Source organism: Gopherus evgoodei, chromosome 8, assembly GCF_007399415.2.
Source record: "Gopherus evgoodei ecotype Sinaloan lineage chromosome 8, rGopEvg1_v1.p, whole genome shotgun sequence".
Lineage (NCBI taxonomy): Eukaryota > Metazoa > Chordata > Testudines > Testudinidae > Gopherus > Gopherus evgoodei.
In genome coordinates this window covers 73,466,836-73,472,835 of record NC_044329.1, presented here as the reverse complement: position 1 = coordinate 73,472,835, position 6,000 = coordinate 73,466,836, and positions in this window count along the sequence as shown.

Below are 6,000 nucleotides of genomic sequence, written 5' to 3'. Positions count from 1 at the left end.
GAAATGTGTGATTATGGGGGACTTCAACTTCCCAGATATAGACTGGAGGACGAGTACTTGCAAGAATAATAGGGGTCAGATTTTTCTGGATGTGATAGCAGATGGATTTCTTCATCAAGTAGTTGAAGTACCTACGAGAGGAGATGCCATTTTAGATTTGGTGTTGGTGAGCAGTGAGGACCTCGTAGAAGAAATGGTGGTAGGGGACAACCTTGGTTTGAGTGATCATGAGCTGATTCAGTTCAAACTAGATGGAAGAATAAACAAATGTAGATCTGGGATTAGGGTTTTTGACTTCTCGAGGGCTAATTTTAAAGAGTTAAGGAAATTTAGTTAGGGAAGTGGATTGGACGGAGGAATTAGTGGATTTAAATGCAGAGGAGGCCTGGAATTACTTTAAGTCGCAGCTGCGGAGACTGTCGGAAGCCTGCATCCCAAGAAAGAGGAAAAAAACCATGGGCAGGAGTTGTAGGCCAAACTGGATGAGCAAGCAACTCAGAGAGGGGATTAGACAAAAGCAGAAAGCTTACAGGGAGTGGAAGAAAGGCAGGATCAGTAAGGAAAGCTACCTTGGTGAGGTCAGAACACGTAGGGATAAAGTGAGGAAGGCTAAAAGCCGCATTGAACTGGACCTTGCAAAGGGAATCAAAACCAATAGTAAAAGGTTCTACAGCCACATAAATAAGAAGAAAATAAAGAAAGAAGAAGTGGGGCCGCTATACACTGAGGATGGAATGGAGGTTAAGGATAACCTAGGCATGGCCCAACATCTAAACAAGTACTTTGCTTCAGGTTTTAATAAGACTAGTGAGGAACCTTGCGATGATGGAGGGATGATAAACGGGAATGTGGATATGGAAGTGGATATTACCGCAACTGAGGTAGAGGCCGTACTTGAACAGCTCGATGGGACGAAGTCGGAGGGCCCGGACAATCTCCATCCGAGGATATTAAAGGAACTGGTGCGTGAAATTGCGAGCCCGTTAGCGAGAATTTTTAAGCAATCGATAAACTCGGGGGTTGTGCCGTATGACTGGAGGATTGCTAATGTAGTTCCTATTTTTAAGAAAGGGAATAAAAGTGATCTGGGTAATTATAGGCCTGTTAGCTTGACGTCTGTAGTATGCAAGGTCTTGGAAAAAATTTTAAGGGAGAAAGTAGTTAAGGACATAGAGGTCAATGGTAATTGGGACGAATTGCAACACGTATTTAGTAAAGGTAGATCATGTCAAACCAATCTGATCTCCTTCTTTGAGAAGATGACGGATTACTTAGATAAAGGAAATGCGATAGATATAATTTACCTAGATTTCAGTAAGGCGTTCGACACGGTTCCGCACGGGGAACTGTTAGTCAAATTGGAAAAGATGGGAATGAATATGAAAGTTGTAAGGTGGATAAGGAACTGGTTAAAGGGGAGACTCCAGAGGGTCGTATTGAAAGGTGAATTGTCAGGCTGGAAGGAGGTCACTAGTGGAGTCCCTCAAGGATCGGTTTTGGGACCGATCTTATTTAACCTTTTTATTACTGACCTTGGCACAAAGTGCGGGAATGTGCTAATAAAGTTTGCGGATGACACGAAGCTGGGGGGTATTGCTAACACGGAGAAGGACAGGGATACTATTCAGGAAGATCTGGACCACCTTGTAAACTGGAGTAATAGAAATAGGATGAAATACAATAGTGAAAAGTGCAAGGTTATGCATTTAGGAATTAATAATAAGAATTTTGGATATACGTTGGGGGCGCATCAGTTGGAAGCGACGGAGGAGGAGAAGGACCTTGGGGTACTGGTTGATAGCAGGATGACTATGAGTCGCCAATGTGATACAGCTGTTAAAAAAGCAAATGTGATTTTGGGATGCATCAGGCGGGGTATTTCCTGCAAGGATAAGGAGGTGTTAGTACCGTTATACAAGGCGTTGGTGAGACCCCATCTGGAATACTGTGTGCTGTTCTGGTGTCCCTTGTTCAAAAAGGATGAATTCAAACTGGAACAGGTTCAGAGACGGGCTACAAGGATGATCCAAGGAATGGAAAAACTGCCTTATGAAAGGAGACTCAAAGAGCTTGGCTTGTTTAGCCTGGCCAAAAGAAGGCTGCGGGGAGATATGCTTGCTCTATATAAATATATCAGGGGGGTTAACGTTAGGGAGGGAGAGGAATTATTTAAGTTTAGTACTAATATAGGCACGAGGACGAATGGGTATAAACTGGATATTAGGAAGTTTAGACTTGAAATTAGACGAAGGTTTCTAACCATTAGGGGAGTGAAGTTCTGGAACAGCCTTCCGAGGGAAGTAGTGGGGGCAAAAGACTTTCCTGGCTTTAAGACAAAGCTTGATAAGTATATGGAGGGGATGTTATGATAGGATTGTTAATTTGGGCAATTGATCTTGGATTACCACCAGATAGGTCTGCTCAATGGTCTGCGGGGAGATGTTGGATGGAATGGAAACTGAGTTACTGCAGAGAATTCCTTCTTGGGTGCTGGCTGGTGACTCTTGCCCACATGCTCAGGGTTTAGCTGATCGCCATATTTGGGGTCGGGAAGGAATTTTCCTCCAGGGCGGATTGGCAGGGGCCCTGGAGGTTTTTCGCCTTCCCCTGCAGCGTGGGGCACGGGTCGCTTGCTGGTGGTTTCTCTGCAGCTTGAGGTCTTCAAACCAATTTTGAAGATTTCAATAACTCGGTCCTGGGATAGGGGTTGTTATAAAATTGGATGGATGGGGTTCTGTGGCCTGCCTTGTGCAGGAGGTCAGACTAGATGGTCAGATTGGTCCCTTCTGACCTATGAGTCTATGAGTCTATGAGTTAATTAAGACCCACTGTTTTGTTTTATAGTTGGGATTATATTTTGCACTATGCATTATTTTGCATTTATCAACATTGAATTAATCTGCCATTTTGTTGCCCAGTCACCTAATTTAGTGATATCCCTCTGTAACTCTTCACAGCCTGCTTTGGACTTAACTATCTGGAGTAATTTTGTATCATCTGCAAATTTTGCCACCTCACTGTTTACCCCCTTTTTCCAGATAATTTATGAATATGTTGAACAGTACTGGTCCCAGTACAGACCCCCAGGGACCACCACTGATTACCTCTCTCCATCCTGAAAACTGACCTGGTTTATATCAGTGTCTGAAAATAAAAAAATCAAAAAACACCAAAGGGGCAAATTTTAATATGCTAAAATATCTGATAGAAAATTCCTGAAACAGTTCTGAAAAGAAATTACTGTAAAAATGTGGAAATTGGTGATACTATGCTATATTCAATGTAGTGTTATTTTTATTTTGATAAATAATAAACAGCTTTTAATGGATTGAGCATCACCCAAAGCAACACCTTTAACAGAGCATCTATCAAAAACTGGACTGCTATACAATATTCCTTTAAGATGTGCTGTAAGCTCCCTACCTCTCCCTGAAATCACATATAAATTATGTATGTCATTACATTTTTATCTGACCATCATAATATTAGCAAATGAGACACTGAAATATAATCATAAGGGGAAAACAAAAAAAGTCAAAGTGCAACCTTCATTTATCATTCTTTCAGTCCTCAATTAGAATTAGCATTTGCTTTCCATTCAGTAAGCTCTATTCCACTTCATCTTACTCTAAGGAACTGGATGTCACTGTGGATACTTGAAAGAAGGTTTCCCTCATTCTAAATACAGGGCAGAATATTTTATTTTTGTTTCAATTATCCATATTTTACAGGTTTCAGTGTCTTCCATTACAGTTATCTTTTTCTACTGGTAAAAAGGAATGTTGTTAACTTGACACTTTTAGACAGTCAAGAAATAAAAGGCTGAATCTGAGATGTAGCAGACAATGACACTTGGCTCCTGAATCTGAAAGCATAATTTATTCTGAATGTCAAGTGCAGAGATATGGTGGTAATGCTGAAATCTATTCCTAGAGCCTCAGTAATTATGACTATGTAATGTCCTATGGACCACACACAGAAAATAAGTGTTTTCCATCCTGTGACAAAGAATTTCATTTGTGCCTCAGTAATAACTGGAATGTATAAATATCCTGATCCTACCAAGTGCTGAGCAATTCCTGCAAGATATAAAGGGCTTCAAGCTCTCTTTAAGTCAAGGGAATTGAGTTGTCCCCTTTCCAGAGGGTCTCAGCACTTGACAGGATTGATCCTCTGAGATGCTGTGTAGCAGATTACTAGCTCAGGCTAGAGCAATAGGGCAGTTGTCAAAGAATATTCAAGAAATGCTAGAAGATCATAGTGTGTTCAAGCCAATTCACTTGAAGGAGATGTTGAGTGTATTGTTTTCACCAATCTGTATTCTGTTGTCTGCTATCGCCTTACACATAGTTACATTGAGATACCCTGTAATTACATAATCCTAACAAAGTATTCAGATGAGAATTTACTTAATGTGTAAAATTTCATAAAAACGAATGATGTTTCTGGCTATCACGTTGTGTTTACTTTTGCCCATCACATGCGATTGGAGCCTTGGAATTTAAAAGATTGCTAACTTCAGATTTATGTATCATTGTGTTTGACAATGAAAGCTCACACGTTTACTTTGTATTTAGTCAACAAAGGAAGAGCTTTGTTGTGAATGAAGACATAGGTCTTAATTGGCTTCTGTGGAAGAAGCTATAATAATGAATATAGAGACAGATCTTGTAGCCTGAGCTGTCTTGGACTCTACAGGGAAAGTTCCAGATGCAAAGACAGAGATCCCCAAAATTATTTTGGAGAACCCCGAGAGACTTACAGAAAACTAGAAGATTGCTACATCTCTGCTCTCATTTTGGACTTACAAACTTTGACTCAACTGTTCATGTATTTTACCTTCTTTAACCTCTCAATAACCTTTTTTTTTTTCCATAGCTAATAAATCTTTAGCGGTGTGGGCTGAGGGATGTACTGGCTGCTGCTTCCAGCAACTCCCATTGGCCCAGAGTAGTGATCTGCGGCCAGTGGGAGCCGCGATCGGCTGGACTTGCGGACAGGGCAGGTAAACACACCGGCCCAGCTTGTTAGTGGCTTTCCCTACAGAAGCAGCGACCCCTGTTTGAGAAACCCTGCCCTATTTGTTTACTTACTGATACAGACCTCATTTTTCCTTTCTCTTATCAAATGAGCTGGCAGGGAACCAGCCAAGTTTTGCAAACCTTGCCTTGAGTTAAGCAAAAGTACACTGAACTCCACTAGCTTTTGTGAGAAATTGTGGTTTCAGTGAAGCAGTATTGTCTGATGAAACTCTGTTTCCTCAGAATTTCCAACCAGCTCTAATTAAAATAGTGACTACAAAAGAAATTCTCACAAACACCAGATACTTGATCATGCACCCATCAACCAACTCCAAGAATAACTTTGGAGACGTCATGACAGATGTCTCATTTTTTCTTGATAGCAAAGCAATTTACAGAATTGTCCCTTTTTATTGTTAGGGGACAGGTTACAGTGGTTCCACTCTGGAAGTGGGGGGCATGGATCTTCATTCACGTTGCACTCCCCGTAAGTACCCAGCCTGGGTTGGGGAAGCTAATGATCCACCCAGCGGATCAAATTCAGTGATTAATCCTGTTCACGTGCCACCTGAGACACACTGCACATATGCTTAGATCATCTCTGAAAGTTTCCACCTTCGATAGAGAGTTAAGTTAAAGCTAGTGTAACATATGAAAATTTAAAGTTTATCCTAGAAAGGTGCTCATATGATCTATGTCTCTCACTTTTCTACATTGCCTATGTGCCTCAGATCTGACCTGTAGAAGTATCTTTAATGTTGATAAAATTGTTCATTACTTATATCCATTATGTTGTTGATGTCAAGCTGCTGAGACTCCAATAAGGGCTGTAGTTAGTGTCAGTTTACAGTGATGTTTTTCTGTGATGGGAGCTAGACTGAGACCATCAAACTCATTTCATGTAGGTCACCAAACAGTCAGCAGATGGGTACCTTTTTGGACCTTGGTCACCAAAAGCCTGGTGTGGGTCTGAACTGAC